At 48.4% G+C, this 23,076-nt stretch overlaps 1 protein-coding gene across 8 annotated transcripts in view; it reads left to right on the top strand.

Moving 5' to 3' along the window:
• The first annotated feature begins 647 nt into the window (after nucleotides 1-647).
• The window catches only part of MEF2D (myocyte enhancer factor 2D), a 219,263-nt gene continuing 196,834 nt past the window's right edge, over nucleotides 648-23,076 (top strand). For 7 of the 8 annotated variants that reach the window (XM_074980972.1, XM_074980967.1, XM_074980971.1 and 4 more), the window contains exon 1: nucleotides 649-997. The gene's annotated coding sequence lies outside the window, so the exon portion shown is untranslated. Of the gene's footprint in view, nucleotides 998-23,076 lie in introns of all 8 variants that reach the window. The other variant, XM_074980969.1, reaches the window with a different exon arrangement.

Below are 23,076 nucleotides of genomic sequence, written 5' to 3'. Positions count from 1 at the left end.
GTTCTTAAAACAGGGCTACAAAAAGCATGGTTTGATGTTATTGATTAAGGATCGTGTCACATTCACATGCCTCCTGGCTCTATAATGAGTGGGATTTTTATTGAATTTTGTTTTTTTTAAAAAAAGGCTCTTTCGCTGTTTTGGTGGCTGATCTTTGTGTTAGCCTCTAAGATGCTCCAGGATGGCTTGTTATTTGTGGGTTTTACCCCCAGAAGCTCATGGCCTCCTGAATCTATCACCCTCTAAGACGCTTCCGGACGGTTTGTTATTTCAGCCAAGTTGCAAAACTTATCAGACGCCACAACACAACACAACACAACACAACACAACAGAGCTGGCACGTGTCCCGGCCTGAGGCCCCCTGGAAGCTGCCCCACTCCACCCTTTCCGACTGGCCCTGCAGCTCCCCCTCCCGATGTGGGGGCCGCAGCAGCGGAGCCAGGGCCCTTTAAACCCTGCGCCCGCCTCGCTCGCCCCCCAGGGCCGCCAGTCCTGCCGGCGGACTGATCCGCCGCCGAGCCACGCTGCAGCCTGGCGTGCGGGAGGCGGCCCGGGTGCAGGGGTGGGGCGCTGGGGGGGCGGACCCGGCCCTCTCCCCCTCCTTCCCCGGCCCGTGCGTCGGCCTTGGCCATTGGTGCGGGGGAGCCGAGCGCCCGTCCCTCCCGGCGCGCGGCGCGGCGCTGGCTGGCTGGGCTGGCTCGCTCCCCGCGCGGGTGGGAAGTTGTTACATTGTAGCCAACAGGGAGGAAGGAAGGAAGGGAGGCCGGGCGCGGAAGAGACGCTCGCAGGCCGGCCCCAGGAGGAAGTGCACTGCGGGGCTGAGATTGCTCCGGCGGGGGGCCGCTCCCGCTGTGGTTGTGGTTGTTGCGGGGGGAGTTGTTGCCAGTCGTCTCCGGCAACGCCCCGCGGGCGCCTGGCACCGCCGCGAGTCCCTGGCCCCGGGGCGGCTCCGGCGGGGGACCTCGGAGGAGGGCGGCGCTGGAGTAGAGGCTGGAGGGTAAGTCGAGGCGCGCGTGTTTTTGTGTGCGTGTGTTGGGGAGGGCGGTGGACTGACAGCTCTTTGCAGCCCGGAGGGGAGGGAGCGGAGTAGGGGGGAGCAACAGCCGGGGTTGGGCTGACCGGCTAGCAAGTGTGGACTCGAGGAACAGGGTGTGTGTGTTGGAGTAGGGGCGTTGGACTGACAGCTCTTTGGAGTCCAGGTGTGTGTGTGTGGGGGGCGTAGAGTGGGTGGGAGCAACAGCTGGGCTTGGGGTGAACTAGAGGAACAGCAGATGTGTGAGTACGTGGTGTGTGTGTGTGTGTGTTTGTGCGTCTTGGGAGCTGGTACCTCTATGGAGTCTGGGTGGGGAGGAGGGTAGTGGGGGGATCAACAGCTGGGGCTGGGGTCAACTAGAGGGACAGGAGGGGGGTGTGTGTGTGTCATAGGAGCTGGTAGCTCTTTGGAGACTGGGTGGGGGGAACAACAGCTGGCATTGGGGTGACCAGCTACCAATTGTTTATTGGAGGGATGTGTGTGTGTGTGTGCGTGCGCGCGAGCACGTGTGTTGGGGTAGGGGCATTGAACTGACAGTTCTTTGGAGTACCTGTGGGTGCCTGGGTCTAGTCACTGGGGTTGAGGTGACCAGGTAGCTGTGTGAACTAGAAGGACAGGAAGGGGGGGAGCGAGAGAGAGAGAGAGAGAGAGTGAGTGTGTGTGTGTGAGAGAGAGAGAATAGGCATCTCTATAAGGCAAAACCCCGAATATCAGTACTGTGCCTATCAAATCAGGACATCTGGTCCCCCTCGCCCGGGAGCCACGGTGATGGGTGCAGGGAGGGACTTTGTGCAGAACTAGATCAGGCTCCCTGCTGGCTGCCTGGCTGGGCGGGGGAGAAACGCATCCTCCTCCCCCTGACATTTCAAAACAAACCCGTCATGAAAATGGTGCAGAGGTGAAGGGAGGTATACAGGCGGCACAGAGGTGTTGTCTCCCTGGTGTCTGCCTGACAGCAGCGGCTGTTTGCGAAGGGTGGGGGCGAGGAGGAGCAGAGCTGGGGACCATTCAGGGGCTAGGGCACTGACAGCAGCATAGGGTGGTTGGGGGGGGTGGGGGGGATGGAACCCCCCCATTCCTGTGCCCCCTGGTTGTCGCTGTTGCTTGGGGTGGGTGGCAGGAAAGAGGCAGAGGGGCTGGTGCCATTTGAGAGCAACCACCAGAAAAATGGTGCAGAGGGGAAGAAATGTTGCCGTGGTTGGAGGTGCTGTAGGGGGAGGGCAGCGAGGAGTCAGCAGCTGGCAAATTGGGGTTCCTAGGTCTCTGGTGTTCGCCTGTTGTTTGCGGGGGGGAACTGACAGAAGAGGGTGGTGACGGTGGGCGGGGGGACACTTTGTATCTTACCAGCAGCAGCCACTGAAATGGTGCAGAGAGGCAGGAGGATCTGTCCCGGTAGGGGGTGTCTGGTAGGGGCAGGGAGATCAGGCAAGCTGAGTGTGGGGAGCACAGGGCACCTGGTATCTGGTAGTGGGTGGGGACAAAGGGCTCTGGGAGTTGAGGTGGAGGTATTTGGTGTGGGGCAGGTGTCACCTGGTAGTTGGGGGCTCAGAGGTTTTTGGTGGTGGGGGCACAGGATTGTCTTGTAGTTGGGGCTGAGGGGTGCCAGATGTCAGTATTTGAGGGTACAGGCATTTGTCTGGGAGTTGTGGGGTAGAGGTGTTTGGTGAGGGACAGACAGCATCTTGTAGCTGAATGCTTAGAGGCATTTGCTGGGGGGCAGAGGAGTGTGTAGTTGAGGGCAGGGGGTGTCTGCTGTTTATAGCTGTGGGGACAGAGGTGTCTGGGAGTTGCAGGGAGTAGAGGTATTTGGTGGGGAGCAGGCAGCTCCTGGTAGTTGGAAGCAGAGGTGCCTGCGTCTGGTAGCTGGGAAGGTAGAGGGGGTGTCTGGCAGTTGTGTGGGGGGGGGCAGCAGCAGTTTTGAGTAAGTATGTAGAGAGGTCCCCAGGGCTTGTAAATGCCAACGTCTCTTCCTCTGCCATGGGAAGGGACCACGCCCGGGCATCTGCTCCCTCCTGCCTGATGGGTTACAGTGAAAGCTGCCACAATGGGACAGGATTAGAGAGATGCTTCCTGGACCTGGTGTCTAGGGGTGGGCGTAACAGGGTGGTGTGTGTTTGGGGAACTGGGAGCAGTACCCCTCTGTGTGTGGGAGCTCGCTTGCCATAGTATGTGGAGCACTGGGCTGAGGAAGAAAGCGGGCGGGTGAGGATATTTGATTGGCAACAGCAGCTTTTAGGAAGGACGATAGTAAATAGAGTCCTGGGGCTTCAATGACTTGGATGGCTGCCTGTGCTGGGGACTGACAGCTGTGGCTGTTTGTTCCTGTCGGGTTGAAATGTTGCTGGAGGCTGGTCTGTGGGTGGGGGGAGGTGGTGGGTTGGATTGGAAACGAGGCATTTCCTACCATCTGACAACAACAACTGGAGTAAGGTGTCATCATGAGGAGTGGAGCCTCCAGGTGGGGGTGGGGGGAGCAGTTGCCACAGAACAGGTGTGGGTGTGGATTTCTGGGACCAGTAGGCTGAGGTTTGTCTTGGGGCGCGTCAGGGTGACAGGAGATGGAAAGGCACTTCAGCCGCCAGCACATCCCATGACCTGCACTGGGCAGGAGCAGGGGGGCAGCAGAAATGCCATGGGGGAGAATGGTGGGGGATGGGAGAAATTAAGCTGGACAGTGCATTGGATCTGGGTGTTGGTTGGCCTGTGTGTTACAGCTCAGATGCTTGGCTGCTGTCCATAGATCTCTGCCCAAGCAGCTTGCCCCTTGCCTTAGAGGTTGTCTGTCTCTTGCACAGACCAATACACGACTCTTTCCTTCTGGATCTGGGTGTCTGTCCTTAACTGGTACAAAATCCCCAGGTAGTGCTCTCCACCTGTGAAAGGAAATGGCAGGGGGGGAATGTCTGGGAAGGGCCAGCCAAGGCTGGTCCACCTTCTTGCTCCCCTTCCTATCCCCTTACCCCAGCTTCTGCCTCTCCCAGCTCTGTGAAGCTACATTGCTGTGTTCTCCCTGCCGGGTTGGTTTTGAGAGCTGGATCTTCTGACCGTCAGCGAAACAGAAGCTGGAGCGCAGCTGCCGAGGGCTGCTCAGTTGGCAAAGTGACCCTTATGTGCTGTACCTTCCACGAATGTCTGATTCTCATTTACACGAAGGTCCCTTTAGCTGGCACCAGCCGCATGACTTTGCACTAGATTGGCTGAGGGTATGATTTCACCCCTCCTCACACTGGTGTTTACACCTGTACAACCACTAGTGGAGATACAGTTATAAAGGTACCTTTTCCTGGGGTACTTATTCCCTTGCAGGTATTCCGGTATAAAACCTTTATCCTGGTATGATTGCGTTCGCAGTAGGAGGATACATCATTTTAACTGTAAGGCTATAATTAAAATGGTTCAGCTGAGTTGTAGACAAGCCCTTGAACTATCTTTCTTTCTGTTCTGACCAGCGTGTTACGGGTGGACAGGCCTGGTTCTCTCTTGCTCTTCAGCTTTCATAGGCTTGGGAGGGAGAGAGGCATTCTCCCCCAGTACGCTGAAAACCTGGAATGGCTCGGGTCTGCGGCGTGCTAAGAAAAATGGGAATACACCCCCCCAGACAACCTGGTGTCAAACCTGGCTCACTGCAACTTGCTTGCTGCTCGACAGATGTGAAGGGCATGTGGCTCTGCCATGCAGGTGCTTGGCAAGCACAAGTTTGCCTACTGGGGAGGCAGACCCTCCAGCCTTGGTTTGGCAATGCAGTTAAACCTGTACTTCACTGTTTGTGAGCGAACCGCGCTCTTGAAGTCTCCAAGGCCACTTCTCTGCTGAAAGTTAAGCATGTGCTTAAGGGTTGAGCTGGCCAGAAGCCTCATAAAGTGCATATAAAGAGAAGTTTTCCTTCTGCTCTGGGAGCAGTTAACCTTCTGCTGGTGCAAATGACCATTCAAGGTGGAAAGCAGGGAGTTTGCGCCAGAATGAACTCCTTGACCTTGAAAAAACGAGAAGTCCTGAAGCACCTTATAGACTAACAGATATTTTGGAGCATGAGCTTTCGTGGGCAAAGGCCTGCTTTGTCACATGCATGTCCTGCGTCTGACAAAGTGGGTCTTTGCCCACAAAAGCTTATGCTCCAAAAAAATCTGTTAATAAGGCGCCACAGGACTTTTCATTGTCTTCGTGGATACAGACTAACACAGCTCCCCCTCTCATCCTTGACCTTGGACAGAGTCTCATCTAGATGTTGAAGTTTTAGTGGTATGACATGTTGCATGGGGGGAGGGGTCTGATTTTTTATTTTGTCCTGAAATAATTAGGCAGATAAAGGCCCTTGTGTGAGTTAGATCGAACTAGCTTATTTTGCTTCCTCAACTGCAGGGAGCTGTATTGGAGAAAGCACTTTGCTGCTGCTACAATTGCATCCACAGTGGATTTTTTTTTTCTTATGGCTGTTTTCATTATGCTGGTATAAAATCAGAGAACTTGGGCTCTGGAAGGAAGGTCATCTAGTCCACTGCCCCGTGCTGAGGCAGGACCAATTAAAACCTGGACCATCTCTTACAAGCGTTTGTCCAACCTGTTCTTAAAAGCTTCCAACCATAGGGATTTTCACAGCCTCTCTTGGAAGTCTGTTCCAAAGTGAAATTATCCTTAGAGCTAAAAAGTTCTTCCTAATATCCTAAATCTCCCTACAAATTAGGCTAATTTTCCTCTGTGCCCTACCCTCGGTGGAGATGGGGAATAATTAGTTGCTGCCCTCTTTCTGTCAACTTTTTGCCCATTTCTTTCAATCTTTCATCCTAGGTCATGTATAATCAAAGCAGTGTTACTCCTAAGCAGTGTTCCCTGTAAGCTGAGTGTTTGGGCAGTCGCCTGGGAGAGATTCACAAGCCGCTCAGCTGATTAGCAGAGTGCCCACAGCAACCCAGAGCCAGCAGTGTGTGTTTCTATTGGTGGTTCACATCTGCCATGCTTTGGTGCACACAACAAAATTTATTCTGCACATGGATGGAAGAAAGAGAGGGAACACTGATAGAAATCGTGTTGACAGGACCTGACTGTCTGTATGGCTCATTTTCTTCATCTGTTCAATGGGGATAATAATAACTCACTGTCTGCCCCGTGATGTCTGTCCACTTAAAGTATCAGGGTTTTGGGCCAGGGATTATCTCATAGTTTTATTATTGAACTTTTGTGCTGTGGTAGTGCCATGAGGCTGGTCACAGCTTGACACTGCTGTAGTAGGTGGTGTGTAAACCTACAGCAAATGACAACTGTCTGATCCACAGAATTTAGATTTAAAGATGCATCCACTGGCTGTGATAAATGGGGTGTGAATATGTGGGGCAGAGCAAGAAATAAACATAATAAAATGTGCACATGGCTTAGTTAGTTGGGAACAGTGATTGGAATCTGTGACTGAGTCACAAGGTTCCCTCTAATTATTTTCCATCCATGTGCGGAACAACTTTTGTTTTGTGCACTGAGGCGTGTGCTGATGTGCAGCACCTGCTCACACACGCTGCTGGCTATGAGCGCTCTGCTAATCATCTGGGTGGCATTTGTCTCTCTCCTGGCTGGCCGCCCAAGAGCTCATCTTACAGGGAACATGGCTCAGTAGATCTTGCAGCCCAAAAATGTAAGTTATGATTATACCCAGCGGAGCTGGGATCTCAGTTGGAGTGTCTGGACCCCACCCCAAAACACTACTAAAATACTAATTTGTGGAGGAAGATTGGATCGCTATTAGATATAGACATGTGCAGGAATTGCTGCTATTTTTAAAAGAAAGTGGTTGAAATAGTTTCAGATTTTCTTTTCCCAACTTGTTAAATGACCTTCTGTGTGAGTATGAAAATCAATATTTTGATTTCACTGTCTTTAAATTTGTTTGCTGTGAACAGGGCACTATCCTGGAACTTGGCATGCCTAGATCTAGGGTCTCGTCTCTTGGTTTTGCTATTGACCTGGAATACTTCTGGGCTTCTTTTTCCAAACCCATCCTTTTTCTGTTTGCATTGCAAGGTCTTTGGTGTAATAATACCAGATATCTCTTGTACTTTTTAAAGGTCAGTACCATGAGACCCATTTTACAGGTGAGGAGACTGAGGCACAGAACAAGGACAGGACTTGTCCAAGATCTGCTGGAATCAGCAATGGTATCCAGATCTTTGGAATCTTAGGTGGGGTTCTATCCAGTAGGCTACTCTGTCTTTTTCTGGGGAGCTTATCCTGTGTGCAGAAACTACTCTCGTATAATTAACCCTGTTTCTAACTTAATGCATTTAGAATGGTGCTACTCCATTGCCATAAATTGGTTTAAAAAAGTCCACTGAAGATGATTGCAGTGATTTAACTTATCTCCATGCAAATTTTCACCAAAATAACACAAAGTGGGAATTATCACCAGGCCTGATTGTCATTTACATGTCCCCACTACAGGGACCACAGTGTCTTTAGCCCTCCCCTCAACTCCAACTTCCCAGCACCATGAAGGGGCCTTTACATGGTCATGTGTAATTTGCATCCCTTTTCAGGATGATGCCAATAGGTCGCAGTGCAAATGACAATTGGACCCTGCTAATATTAGCTAAGTGCTTGGCTTTGAGCAGATGTTCATAAAATTCTAGGGATGGAAGGGACCTCAGGAGGTCATCTAGTCCAGCCCCCTGTGTTTTTTTTTTTTTTTTTTTAAATTGCATTTATTGGAATGGTGTCGGGCTTCAAATACACCACTTCTGATAATTGGATTATTTGTTTTTTTTTAATTAGAAATGACACTATGGAACTTCATTACTGGTCTTGTTTTCACTTGTTTTAGGCAAGAAACAGAACGAAAATGCATTAAGTAATCAGAAAGCACTAGCAGGTAATGGTTAACCCAAGTTTCTTTGTTCCAAAAGCACTTGCAAAATTGGAACCGAGAATTTAGACTGGTCATAATTTGCAATAACTAGAGTCATATGAGTAAGTTTCATGTGCTCATTATTCCTTTTAATTTGCCATTAAGTTGGTCACTGGTATTTTTTCCTCAAATATCAGTTTCTTTAATTGATATTTTCCCTCAAAGTATAAAAAAGGTATGAAATATAAACAAGTTCTTGAATTGTTGCCTGGGTGTTGCTTTAATCAGTGTAGTTGAACTGAAGCTATTTCAGTGCAATTCATTGTCCAGTGCAATTCATTGTCCTGCCATTTGCACTTGAGCAATTAATTTTAGCCGCTCCGTGAAGAAAAATTCACACACTGGGTAGCTTGTTGCTAGGAAAAAAGGAGTGTTCTTCACTCCAGTTAGGGCTTGTCTACATGGGCACAGGCAGGAAACTTTAATCCAAAGTAACTAAGTCTGTCTACACTACCGCCATTGCGTTGACTATACTGCATCTACAGCTGGGGGTGGGTTGACCTGGCTATGGTGTGCAGGTGTGAAATTGTTCATAGTTTTAATTCTACAGCAGACCCCACTCCCAGTGGTGTCTTTGAAGCCAATTAGTTAAAGGGATTCAATCCCTGTGTGAACTCTCTTATTCATAATGAAAGTGGCCTTAATTTGGTTCCAAAAGTGAATTAAAATAAATTGGCTTCAGGACATTTAGTTCTCTCTGGGCCTCATGCTTCCAGGAGAAGGGTGAGTGTGTGTTTTGGGGAGGGGCAAAGGGGGTAATGAAACAACCTATTAAACCTGTTCTGTGCTAAACATTCACACCTCTAGTTAATCCAGATTAATTTTCCTGAATGTCTGCCTGTAGACAACCCCTTAATTGGTTTAGTTCCGTTTCTGTGCATAGAAAAAGTCCTTTTTGTTTGTACAGCCCCTAGCCCAGTAAGGGTGCTGGGGTTAGTTAGTGTTACTGCCATTCACATAAGGAATAATAGTAGCCAGGCTATCAGATGCCTCAGTTCGGCCTATGGCTTCTAAAAAATGGTATTTGATCCCTTTCTCATGCTGGTATTTATCACTCCTTTTTTAAAAAGTTACATAAACCTTTTAATAAAGAGCTGTATTTTATTCAAACTGTGGTTTGATCAGAGCTGAGACGATGATGGGAGACGGCTACGCTGACCTTTTTTAGTAGGTGTATAATTTCCTTTTTTTATTAAAGAAGCAGTTGTCTGCATGTGGCGCTTTCCCTTTAAGGCGAATCTAGTCATCTCCCTGCTGTCGTCCGCCAGCAGCTCTGCCTTCGCAGATCTGTCCTTTTCAATCTTTCACTGTGCCATCACATGCTCCCTCCTTTTTGCATGCACTTATTTGCTAGCCGCTCTTAAAAAAAATGGTCCTCTTTCCAACAGCTCTCATTATGATTAAGAACCAGAGCACTGGGGGCTACAAAATAAATAAATCTTTCTGCAGAAAGTATGGAGAAATACATCTGAACCCTTGTTCTTGCCGGGCTGGGTAATTGTCTCGTGCTTCCGGCTAGGTGAAGGATGTGTCTGCATGTGGGAGGAACGTGGGGCGTAGTAAACCATCCTCTTAGACCTGCTCTGTAGTCAACCTGGGAGTATAGGAAACGTGTGCCTAAATTTTCAGACAGACATGTGGGCATCCCATAATATTAATAGTTCTTTGGGGGGTAAGAATGGTCGTTGCGTTCACTTTTTGTACAGCACTTGGCGTGATGGGGCATGACTGATACTCTTGGGTGCCTTCCCAGTATAATAATTGTACACAGCAGCTGGTCCATTGTACTCAGTAACAGTCCCCCCCAAGGCCATGATCCTGAAGGCGGAGCGCATGCTGACGTGCCTACCCACAGTGCACTGGGCTTGGTGCTGATGTGTCAGGAGCTGCATGGACATAAAGTGACAAGGGGCAGACTGAAATGTGATTTTTCCAAGAGAGCTTTATCCGCGGCACTGTGCTGGCAAAACTTCTGCCAGCGTAACTTCGACTGTCGGCAAAGCCCACCAAGCCTGAGTTTGCAGAGAGCCTGGAACAATAGCTTTCAAGTGTCAGTTGTCCTGTTCATGTAAAAGGTACTAACCCAGATGTGCGGTGTATTAAATGTGGACATTTCTCTGCTCAGCTGAGCATGTTAAAAAAGGAGAGGGGAGATCAGGTTGTAATATTGCTTTTCTGAGCCATGGATCTCGAATGGCTCTAAAAAGGTTGGTATTATCATTCCCCCAAGGGGAAACTGAGACACAGAGGTGCAGTGCCTATCTATAGGGCCAGAAATATAGCTTAGCTCTCTGGAGTTCCTGTCCACTAGGTCACACTGCCTGCGAGGAGGGATTTCCCAAAGGGGGTGTGAGGGGCACTAGCTGGTGAGGAGAGGAAGACGTGACAGGTCGATGTGTCAGCCATACTTGAGGCACCGCACAGAGCAGGGGTCGGCTGCACTGCTCAAGGAGTCCTCCTACTGGCTCCAAGCTTTCTCAGCCAGGGATGCATCACGCATCTTGTTTAACTTTCTGTTCTGTGACAAGCAGGTCATAGGTGACCCTTGCAATGCACAACAAAGTGCTGGTTTTTCTAGAGTGTATACGGCCCGCTAGTGGAGCTGGACCTCTGCCACACTTTGTCTAGCACTGCCACGTGTAAGTGTTTCAGCCCTACCTGACACTCCCTCTGTGTGTGTATAGAGAGGAGTTGAAGCTGTTCCCATTGTAATCCATTTCCCCCAAATTGCTGGTCTCTGTCCCCCTGCTGCTTAGTAAAAATCCAGACAACAGATACCCTCATCGTCAAATAGCCTCTAAGGTGCTATGGGGTATCATTGGACAGTGAAACTAAAATGAAAGGCCTGAATTCTTTCCCAATGGTAGCACTAGGGGGTCCTTGAACAGGGCGTGCTTCTGAACTGCATTAACCCAGTGCTTCTTTATGACGTCAGAACAGCGCCCAGAGATCTTATCATAAGTGAGAATCTGGCCCTAGGCAATTAAAATAAGAACCCTATCCTGCAAACAGTTTATGTGTGTGGGTAGCTTTACTCATGCGAGTAATCTCAGTGAAGTCGATGGGACGACATGCTGCAGTACAATTGCTTGTGTGCGTCAGCATTTTCAGGAGCAAAGTCTAAAGGGTTTTATTTTGGGGCCCTGCTGATATTTTAGGCATGATTTTAAAAATGATGCTCTGACATTTACGCTCCAGCTCTATCGCAGCATAAAGGGGCTTAAAGTCAGGTGACCCAGGATTTGTCTGTATTACCATGACTCAAGCAGTAGAGATACAATGCTATAAGTACACCAGCACAGCCCCATAACATACACACCCTGTACTGATGGAAGGGTATTTTTGCCATTGCAGGAGAACATTCTTCCATGGACTCAGATGTATGTACACATACAATGCTCAGGGGTGGGGGGGTTGTATTTCTTCACATCCATAAGTGCTGTAGCTATGTCAAGTTAAATTCTAAGTGTAGCCCACACCTATAATTTACATCCAGAGCTGAGGAAAGGGGCCTTGGTATAAATGAGAATCCAGCGCTTTAAATCAGTAGTAATTAGGGTCTTTCCAGGCAGGAATTGCCTTCGTCTTCCATCGATGTCTGGGTGCTCAGGGTTAGGCACTCAGTCACACAACGCAAGTCATTTGCATTTGGTAAATTAACCTGGGTAGGACTGAATGGTTCCCATCCAGTGCCACATGAAGGAGGAGGGTAAAACATGCCATTTTTTGGTTGAGGAGAAGTCAGAGGCATTCCTGAGTGGACAGTGGTTGTTTTTTGAATGGTCATCTGTTTGACTCTTCTCACTGCTTTAAAAAGTTGTCACCCCATTGGGGATGCGGTGTTGGGCAGAGTACAGATGAAAGTTAAAATTGCATGAAACTAGCTGATCAGGTGGCTCACTGGGAGGCACAAGTTAGCGTTTACACAGCAGTTGTCTCATGGCTGTCATCCTCCATATGGGGCAAGTACTGTACAGCCCAGTCATTTGTGTGTGAAGTGCATGGGGGTGAAAGGCGTTATATTGTTTTAAATCTACACACCTTGGTGTGAATGCTAGCCGGATCCGTCGGGGTAGGAATAGCAAGCATGAGTTTCCCAGTGAAAATGAATGGGATAATGTTAGAGTCTCCTTTCTTTTTCAATGATTGGTACCAATTACAATATCTCATTCCAGGTGTATTAACTGGATCCTACGTGTATGGGTGTGTCTGGGAAGTGTGGCTGCCAGCTTGCATGGATCTACCAGGGCTACCTTGGGCTAGCTTTCTAAAAAAACCTATAGCAGGGTAGTGTTTGGATCCCCAGAGTACAAACTCAGGTGTCAGCCAAAGCTGCCATCCTGGCCACCAGGCTGTTCTCAGTCCCTTAGCTTTGCTTAAGCTGTCATCCTCTGGGAGATGCGGTGATGGTCTGAGTGCAGGTGAAAGAGTTAAAGTTGCCTGAGACAGATCACGTGGCTTTGCTGAAGCTAGTGAGGGCAACTCTGTGTGAGTCCACAGGGAACGTGTCTCTGCTCAAATGCAAACACGCTGGCTATCCTGGTCGAGTGGTCTTTTTAAATAGGTCAGATCCTCAGCTGGTGTAAACTGGTGATGATCCATTGACATCCGTGGAGCCACACAGACTTACACCCACAGACGGTGATCTGGCTTACGCGGGATCAACTGAAGTCATTGTTAGTGCAAAAGCAGGATCTCAAGATGGTTAATAGATTGGTAAAGCCAATTACCTACAGTTAATGCTGCTTTCTCTGGGCCTTAGAGGAACAACTCGCCATGCAACTTACAGGCTTTTGCTTCTACCACACTGCCACAGAGGGTTACAAGAGTCATCAAAGGAGTCCACTTACACTTTAGGTTGAGTAAATGGGTTAAATAGTTAGAAAAAGCTTGGTACATGACAGTGAAACCATGTTACAGATAGCATTATTGATGATTTGTGTATTGTGCTGGTGTCAGGGACCAGAGCCTCTCAGTGGTGATTGTAGCACACACAAAAAGTAAGGAGCAAAATCCAGTTCTTTTAGCTTCTTGTTTGGGGCTTTTAAACCCTGGACCATGTCCCCTTTGGTCAATGCTAGGCAATTACAAGGAGGTGTGTGTAGCAGGGTGTGGCCCGGTCATTAAACCAATCCCAGCGTGCCTATTGGCCCATGTGACAGAGCACTGTAATTTACTTGTCATGGAGGTAACAAGCAGATAGCTTGTTTAGTACAGGTCTTGATAACTTCACTGAATACATAGGTCAGTTGGCTGGCTTGCCAAGTTATTACGCTGGAGTACAGAAAGGAAACTGCCTTTCCCTGAAAGGCACATGGGCTGATGGTGTCTTGTTCCTTGGTACCTTTTGGCTTCACTTGGGGTTAATCCTTATTTCATTCTGCTGTTCGGGAGCGGGGAGCCTGACCTCTGACTGGGATGATTTAGTTGGGGTTGGTCCTGTTTTGAGCAGGGGGTTGGACTTGATGGCCTGCTGAGGTCTCTTCCCAACCCCATGATTCTTTGATTCCCACACATCAGTTTTCCGGAGTGTTCTGAGCTCTATTTATAACTTTCTGGGACCTCGTTCTGCCGGCATCCCTTGTGGGTTGAACTTTCCTTGAAATCAGTGGATGGCTGGATGACTCTGCCACCATCTTTCAACCTTGGGGACAGTTGTTTTCATCTTCTGTTGAATCTGAAAACGGTGTCATTGTTTGCGTTACAGCTGTGCCTCAAAATCCTAGTGTGCGAGGTGTATATGCTTCAAAGAGCTTACAGTTTAGTCAAGACCAACAAAGATTATTATCCCCATTTTACAGATGGGACACTGGGGCCTGGAGTTTCTTGGGGATTTGTCCAGAAGAGTCTCTCGCCGACCCAGAAACTAAGTGCAGCGCACTGAAGGGCTGCGTCTGTTGTGGTGGATGTCACCAGGTGGCACTGTTGCATACAGTTTTCCAAGTTTTCTGCGTGCGAGCAAGTTTTTAGTCTTGGAAGGAATGCTTGCATTGCTGTTGGTGTAGTGCAGAGGTCGCAACCAAAATATCAAGAAGAGCCACTTTTTCAAATTTGGTAAAAAACTTAAAAATTCAAGAGCCGCAGTGCGTGTGAATACGAGACGGTCCTTAATAGATAATATCAAACCATACTATTTTATATCCCCTATTTTAAGAACAGCATGCACAATGATTTGTATTGCGGCACGTGTTCACTGCAGGGTGTTCACAAACTTTTTACATATTCTGTTTCCTCACACTTTACATGTGCGTGTTTGTACCACTGTCTAACTTTCACTCCCAAATCTACTTTAATTATGCCCATTTTGCTTCACATTTAATTTCTACTTTCTTTCTTAAAGTGCATGTTGCCCTTTGCAGCAGAAATGCCACAAGTTTCCTTTTTCTTTTTAAAATCAACACTTCATTAGCAACACAATCAAAATACAGACAGCAGTATATCCCATGATGCACTGCACACATTAAAAGGGGAGGTACCCAGTGTATCGTGATCACATATTTGCTATTTATATATGTTATTTATTGATGAGCTTTTAGATGTTCACTGTTTATCGAAAATAATCAGGAGGGTTGTTGGCTTTTGTTTTTAATTTTCAATTATGGCATCAGTAGCCAGAAAGAAGTCCTTAAAGAGCCACATGCGGCTCTGGAGCTGCAGGTTGCAGGCCCCCAGTTTAGTGACAGGGCTGTCTGAAGAGAGAGCTGTTGCAAGCAGCTAAAAGGTTTAATTTCTTCTAGGGTCAGAAAAGGGGTCACTTTGGTGGTGTTGAGGTGAGATTTTTTGGAAGCACTGTCTGCATGTTGTTTGTGAGCACCTCTGTCCCAGGCCTTCTGCATATAAGTAAGTAAAGCAAGTGACACTTAAAATAAACGCCACAATCGTCTGTTCCTCTTGGAAAGCTGGTATGCAAAGGCCCCAGACACTTGCTACTGCCCATCATGGGGATGAAGTTAGTGTAAGAACATGGCATTAATGTAAGTAAAAGGAGCATCAATATTAGAGGGGTTGAAATTTGTCTAGCCTGGCTTATGAGCTGTTGAAAACTGGTGCTTGAGAACTGGTAGATGCAGAGAGGAGCCGGTGAGTCCCAAGTTTGAGTGACACGTAAGTATTGCAAAGGGATTATGAACAGGAATGTTTTTGGGGAATGCACAGACAGACCTGCATTTGCCAGCTGCGCAGCTCAGAAACACGCTGGCTGAAGAGCTGAGTTTCACGTGTGTGAAATCATTGCGTCGCTATTCGTGGCACTCGTAGATCTGCAGCCATCTCTGTGTTGCAGTTCCCAGGCTTCGAGAAACTCACTGAAAACCTGACGCCTGAAGTCACTCGTTCACATTGAGAACCAATCCTCTCCTGCAGTTCTCACGCTGCCCCAGGTCCTGGCAAGGGGGCGAGGTGCCAGGAAATTCACCACCTGGGTGTGGTTCTGTCAAGGTGCACTGAGTACTCTTTGGAGACTCGCCTCTTGCTTTTATGAAAACAGTTACAGCAACAGCTTGTTTCGATATCGGAAAGTGGACGGGGTCAAAAGAGGTCCCACCATCTTAGCATATTGCACTGGAAAGGGGGTTTTTTGGTTGGCTGTTGCATTTTTGAGTCATGTTTATACTGATTCTGTTTAGTTCTGATTTATGCAATGAAGCTGCATCCTGGGCAGGGACAGAAGCCCAGGCCAAGCACTGCAAAGCTGCTAGCTGTGGGCTGGATTTCAAGGGATGGAGCACCTGCAGGTGGGGCTCTTCTCTCCCCCTCTGCCTCTCAGCAGTCCAGGGTCTGTTTAGGCACCTAACTAAACGCCAGCTTTTCCAAAACTCAGTCTCCAGCGTGCGTTTGCGAATCTAGCCCCTGGTGACTTGCCAGGAATAAAACCTAGGTCTGCTGAGGCCCAGTCTGGCCCTTTCACCACGAGCTCAGCCTTCCCGGACACCTGCTTGCAAAATGCCCCTTGGGAAGTCGACAGTCACAGCTGTTGCCTGTTACTTTGTTCACCAGTACCTGAAGCTGTTTTCCAGATGCTGCCTGGAGCTGTCTCTGGGTGCTGCTTCATCTTCACGCTGCAGAAGTCTGTTGCTGTATTCCGCAGAGGGGCAGTCGGGAGATGTGTATCTGTAAAAACCTCCCTTTTCATTAACAGAAATGGACCAAATGGTCTAAACTGATATCCTTGTTGGCTTGAGCTGCCATGTCTCTCTTCTGAGCCTGCTGGTGGCTTGGCTGGTAATCCCAGCACCAATCTGTGTTGATTTTTTTTTCCATCCAGCAGTGGAATAAATTTTATTATATGCACCGAGGTACATGGGGATATGCACCACCAGTAGAAACACATGATGTTGGCTGTGGGCGCTCTGCTGATCAGCTGGGAAGCATCTGAATCTCTCCTGGGCAGCTGCTCCAGCATTCAGCTTACAGGGAGCACTGGTACCTTAAGGGTGTTGCTGATGCTCTTTCGCAGGGGGCGGGGAATGTGGTGCTGAGTGAAAAGGTGCCACATGGCATTTAGCAGGATGGAAGCAAGTTCCCCAGTTCTTGACACTCCGGGCACACACACGAGTTCCCGTTTTAACGAGACACTGGACCATGTCATCCAGCCACACGCAGAAGGGTGCATTTATTTATTACGTGTATTGCATGGACCCCCGTTGTGCTAGGTGCTGTACAAATAGAGAATAAAAAGACAAGTCTGTCCTCAAGAGGCTTACAGACTATTCTGTCTCAGCCATTTACACCTGTGTGAAAAACTGAGCAGGTAGCATCATGGACTCAGTTTGCACTGGTGTACAGTACATGACTGCTTCCGGGGCTGGGCATTCACAGCCCTAACGTACACAGGGCTGACACCAGCACTGCAGGAATTAAACTGGTGCACCATTCAAGGTGGGAGGCCAGGCACTGTTGTGAAACATGTCTACGCTTGGGGCAGTCGCTCCCACTGTAAGCAAGGCTGAAGAGGTGCTGCCTTCTTTAGGGTCGTTGTTATTTTGGGTGGCTCAGACTTAAAAGGAACATTTGTCCTTTGTAGAACACAAGCCGAGCCTCCTACACATTACGGTACAGCAGCTCTGATTTGGCACATCCCACGGGTGGGAGAAAGTAACACACAACCACATTGTTCTCTCTTTTCCTTCCTTTTGTGAATCCCATTGTGGCTGCCCCTTTCCCCCAACTTCTGACTCTCGTCAACCATCTGTGAGTCACTCTACAGAGGTGGGGTGGCCCGGGACAGGTGAGGTTGGTGTGGGAGGGTCCTAGTGTCTAGGCTTGGTCAGTGGGTGGTTGGAGGAGCACCTGGTGGTGACTTTTTCACAAACAGAAGGAGGAGGATGTGCGTGGAAAGCATTGGAGGTTCTCAAAAGACGTCACGAACGGGCTCCCTTGGACTGTACAAACATGGAGCAGCTGTCGGGGTTCTGAGGACTTCAAACAGCGTCTCCCGTCTTCTGGATGCTCATCTACCCACCTCTAGAACTCTTGCATCTAAGCCCGTCCACCATCCCAGTGCAGACTGCTCTACGGAGGGTAGAGAGCTGATGTGCACCTTGGGTTGCTAACCCTGAATGTTCCAAAATCATGAGCTAGAAATAGATTTTGGTTTCTTTTTATTTATCCCCTGTGTTCTGAGCCTTTGGGCTTAACAGATTTTAAAGCCAGGAGGGAACATTAGATTCATCTGGTTGGGGTGTGCTGAGGTCAGGTTTGCAACCAGGAGGTAAGTTTTATAATCTGGTTTTGTTTTTGTTTTTTTTCCAAGTGAAAGCTGCAATTCTCAGATTCCCAGAGATCTGGGTGGCAGGGCTCGAGAAAAAATAACCATTCTCCTGCCACTGGCGGTGAAGTCAGGAGTTTGGCAATTCTGTGTTTTTCATCCCTTTGAAAGGACTTGGAGAGCTGCTTGTTTGTAATAACTGCAGTATTAGAACAATGATGGGCAACCTAGGCTGGTGAGTAGGCCGCATGAGTGACCCTCTTTCATTTCTGTGGGCTGCAACAGGGTCATAACTAAGACAGTCTCCTGGGAGAGGGTAGTTTTGTTAACTGTGCTGGCATACCTCGAATCTGCAGTGTGCTGTTTGAATCATAGCAGTGCTCTGATTGGACAGAGAGAGAGCTCCCGGGTCAGTGTTGTGTGTAGTTAGCATGCAACTCACTTCACAGGCCCTTGCTTTATGTGTGTGTCATTTTAATAATATCCACACGGGGAGGGGGGGGAACTACGTGGAAGGAAACCAGCAGAATTTAAGAACTTACATGCTGGAAACAGTAAACAAAATGTCTCACGGGCCACACACAGACCCCTGAAGGGCTACAAGTTGCCCACCACTGTGTTAGAAGGTCTGTCGGTTTGAAGAGGATTTAATGTAGATGAGTTGTGACAGCAAGTAATATAAGCACTGAGGACCAGTTGATGAATTAGTAAGCAGGTAAATTAAAAACTGATAGAGGAAATCCTTGTTACGGCACCACATAAGGAGACTGGGGGAATTCATTGCCATGTGATGTCCCAGAGCAGTGGTTCCCAACCTGTTCACTACAGGTTGAACTTCTTGTCCAGCACCCTCAGGACCTGACTGGTGTCAGAGGAGAGAATTTGCCGGTCATGAGAGGTCTATATTGTCTAGCATGTTACGAACATTTCCACTGCTTACTGGGCTCTTGGAGGACATTTAGGGGTAAATTGGAGCTAAATAACTGCACAGAACACAGAAAGTCAGGACCGGTGGCTCAAACAAACTTTATGGGACTGTGAGAAACTTGGCCAAACCCATGGTAAGTGGTCATCTGGCTAACTCAAATCATGCTGGATTATGGATGTTGCTGGCTGAGAGAGTTCTCGACTAGAGCAGTTGAATCTATAGTGTGGACCCCCCGTAGCCCTCCAACTGGTTATAGACCCCAATTAAATGAAAAAGGAAACCACAATGTAAATGATCAGATAGCAATTGACATTATTTCATTTAAAAATAATTGATTGTAACTTTGCAATTGATTTTAAAACTTATTTTCTATGATCATTTTATTTATCTTCTATTTTTTTCCACATACCCCTTGCAATACCCTCATGGATCCCCAGGGGTCTGTCTGTAGACCCCAGGTTGGGAACCACAATGACCAAGAGCTCAAGGGTCAGATCCTTAATGGTATTTAAGCACTTAACTCCCACTGAAGTCAATGGAAGTGGTCTGCTTAAATGCTCAGCAGACTTTGAAACAAACTGAGGCATCCTGCTTTAGTTAGGTAGAGGTACTCAGTGCTCTTGGTTGTGTTGGGAGGGGCAGGATTGGGCAGAGTTGCAGGGGGTCCCTGAAATGGGGAGCGGGGAACAGGGGGAATAACAAGGAGCCCCTGGTGGTGTAGAAGTGCTGTCAAACCTCATGCTTCAGGTCCAGCTGATCAGGGGTCAGGAAGATATTTCTCTCAGGGACGGGTTATCTGGTCCCTGCAGGGAATGATGCCTCTTCCTCCAAAGCAGTTGGAAGCTGGTTAGAGAGACGACTAAATGGATCGCTGCTGTGATGTGTCAGTTCCTGTAGTCTGCCATGCATTGCTGCAGTACTCGAAAAGGCAGGGAACGCTGTTTTGCATATGATATAGGTGTGACACAACGCAACAGACCAGCTGTGGGTCTTTTTGTTATGCAAACACTGGTTGGCTTCTCTGAGTCAATTTTCAGGTGGATTCGGACGCTTCTGAAAACAGCGTTAATATCTGTACAACCGTTCCCTGTGCCTGCATGGCCAGATTTTTCAGGGCTGTGCTCTTATTAAGGCTAAGAGTTAGGTGCAGAGCTCTGTTGAAAATCGAGTCCTGGTTTTGGGTGCAGAGCGCTCAAGTCTGGTTCCACATCTCCATCCAGTGTAAACGTAAATCAGGGAGCCCTGCTGACTTATACCATCTGAGGTTCTCGACCCCCAGGTGCTGCGCATCAGAGCAGATGCTGCCACTTTCACCTGCTGTGCCGGGCGTTGGCTGTTGTGACCCTCTGTTGGAAGGGAGTGTGGGCGTGTGGCAAGGGGTGGAGGGTGTGTGATGTTCCAAGGGCTTTCTGGCTTCCTTCAGGGCTTTCCTGGAGGCGTTGAGAGTGTGATAGTGAGGTCACCTCCTTTGTGGTGTGCACAGTTTATGCATCAGACCTTGGAGCAGTGTTCCCACTTATATTTGCCATCCATGTGTGGAATAAATTTTGTTGTGTGCACTGGGCACATACCCTTCTGCACTACCAGTAGAAACACACACTGTGGGTGTTCTGCTAACCATCTGGGCTGAGCCTGAATCTCTCCTGGGCGGCTGTCCAAGTGCTCAGCTTACCTGGACCGTTAAGGACTGTCAGCAGGGGCAGTATTCCCTGTAAGCTGGGCATCTGTGTGGCAGCTCAGGAGGGATTCAGATGCCTCCCAGATGATTAGCAGAGCACCCACAGATGGTTTTTTTTTTTCTTGTTCTTTCTATAGGTGGTGTACATTTGCACGTGCTGTGGTACACACAAAATTTATTCCACACATAAATGGAAAAACATCCACACCTGGATGAAAAAGATAGGAGGGAACATTGATCAGGGTGTGACTCAAACATGGATTTGCACACTCAGGCTAGCTCCTGATTTGGCTAGTGTGGCTGAAAACAGCCCTGGGGAGGTAGCGACACGGGTGAGCCACACGGGGGCTGTCCTGTCTTCCCTGCTATTTTTAGCCCTCCTCGCTGGCGTGGGTGTACCAGCACATGCTGCAGTCCTGTCTCCAGAGCTGCTGCAGGCACACCTTGTGACATGAATCTCCAGAAGATTAGTCCAGGGCCTGAGCGACAAAAGCCGTCTCCCTCTAGCAACCTTCTGGCTTAAACCCATGCAGCTTTTTCCCCCCCTTTTGTCACAGTTTTGGTTCCTGTGCAAAAGTCACTGAGGCTGAAGTGATTGAAAGCCTCGCAGAGGTTTCCATGGCAATACTCTGGGATGTTCAATCCCCCTCTTCCCGTGCTGGATTATGATCAGACTGAAGGGGAATCGGGGTCATGGGGGGAGGAAGTTTGTCCTCCAGCGTCTCTTCTCTAATTCCTAATGCCATCTGGGTAGCGCTGAATGCTGCTGACAAGTTGGGAAACAGTTGAGCCGAGAAGTATGGATGGAATCAGAGCAGCTCTCCTGTGTGTAATAGGCCCTATACTGCTAACAGCCAGTGGGGATTCTTCTTTAGATCAGTCATCAGCTTGCAGGAAGAAGAGACGGATTTCACATGAGCTTTTGCAACAGGAAGAGAGAGGCTAGGGTGATGTGGCTATTTTCCACAAGAAATAGACTAACGGGGCCAGAACACGGCTAAGAATCGATGCCCAGGTCTTCTGGCTCCCAGCCCAGTGCCCAAATTGCTGGATCGTTCCAAGCCGCTGCCCTGTGTTTAAAAAGAGGGCCATGTAGGGTATTAGAGCAAACATGGAAACCACCCTTGCCATGAGAGGGGCTGACCCTCCAAGGTGGTGTATGAATGAGATCTTGTTAGACTCTCCAGGCATAAGCCTCAGGAAAGAATATACTTAATAAGTTAAGTATTCCCACCAGAAAGCTTGGCTCTTACACAAAAGTCTTTATATTGCAAGGCGCGCAATTGGCAGGAGTGACAGAAACACTTGTTTTTTTTTTTTTTTTTTTGCCTCCGCAGTTTGTACATTGCAAGTTTTCGCTCGTCCCCCAAAATAAACATTTTTTTTCCACACCCCCGGAGCCGCTGTTGCTTATGGCAGGTTGCCCAGACTCCATAGGAACTCAAACACTGCAGCATCCAGGCCCTAACTTAGCTTTGGGTTTTATGTTCTCGGGGGAGAAAATGGGAGGGGCATTTTGTTTCTATTTTCTGGAGCTGTATAGATTTTCCCACCAGTCAAGACAAGCCCATTGCTGGACCAGAGCAAGAAATTTCCTCTGCAAGCTTCCAGACTCAATTTCCCTTATCTGTGGCCTCTTCAAAATCCAGTTGCCCCTTGTATGGGGGTTGTCTTGAATCCATTTGACACAAGTGGCAGCCTGCATCACCTAGTGCATTGAGCGTTTGTTAGGAGAACATGATGGGGATGTACCAGGTGATGGCTTCGCTCCTGGTGGAGCTGAAAGCCATTTGAGACAGTTGCGTCTCCTTATCCGTTAATTTGAATAAAGCAGGGGTGGCCAACCAGTTAGAGACGAAGAGCTAAAAGAGCGGCGGATAGAGTGCAAAAAGCTTCATATTATATATTTATTTTTATCTATTTATCAATCGGTAGATAAAAATAAATACGTAATACGTGGCTCAAAGCCCTCCCCCAGAGCCCGGCATCCCCCTCCCATCTTCTCTAACTCGATACTGGCAGTTCACCACAGCCACTGCCGCCACCCACTTCTCCCTCCAAGTGCTGGGGAGCATGCGCAGAATGGTGGGTGCATTCCTGGTGCACGGCTCCGAGGAGGAGCTGCGTTTAATGGCCCAAAGAGCTGTGGGTTGGCCGCCCTCTCGTAAAGCTCCATGGTGGTAGGGAGAGTATTTTAGTTTGTCTCCAGGCACCAGAGGACAAGGTTGGATGGGTTGCAACAGCTTTGGAGACCAGGGTCAGAATTCAAAATGATCTGCACAGATGAAGAAATGGTCTGAGGTAAATAAGAAGACGTTTAATAAGGACAAATGGAAAGTATTCCACTTAGGACGGAACAATCAGCTTTATACATACAGACTGGGAACGGACTGTGTAGAAAGAAGTACTGTGGAAAGGGACCTAGGGGTCATAGTGGACCACAAGCTACATATGAGTCAACAGTGTGATGATGTTGCAAAAAAAGCAAACATGATTCTGGGATGCATTAACAGGAGAGTTGTGAGCAAGACACGAGAAGTCATTCTTTTGCTCTACTTAGCAGCGTTCATTAGGCCTCAGTTGGAGTATTGTGTCTAGTTCTGGGCACCACAATTCAAGAAAGATGTGAAGAAATTGGAAAGGGTCCAGAGAAGAGCAACAAGAATGATTACAGGTTTAAAGTACATTAGCTGTGAGGAAAGACTGAAAGAGCTGGGCTTGTTTAGTTTAGAAAAGAGAAGACTTGGAAGGGGCATGATAGTGGTTTTCAAGTACCTAAAAGATGGTTGCAAGGAGGAGGGAGAAAAATTGTTCTCCTTGGCTCCTGAGGATAGGAGGAGAAGCA

The sequence above is a fragment of the Carettochelys insculpta genome, chromosome 30, assembly GCF_033958435.1.
Source record: "Carettochelys insculpta isolate YL-2023 chromosome 30, ASM3395843v1, whole genome shotgun sequence".
NCBI classification, from domain to species: domain Eukaryota; kingdom Metazoa; phylum Chordata; order Testudines; family Carettochelyidae; genus Carettochelys; species Carettochelys insculpta.
Note: the sequence above shows the minus strand (reverse complement) of the source record. Positions and strands in the feature narration are given on the sequence as shown.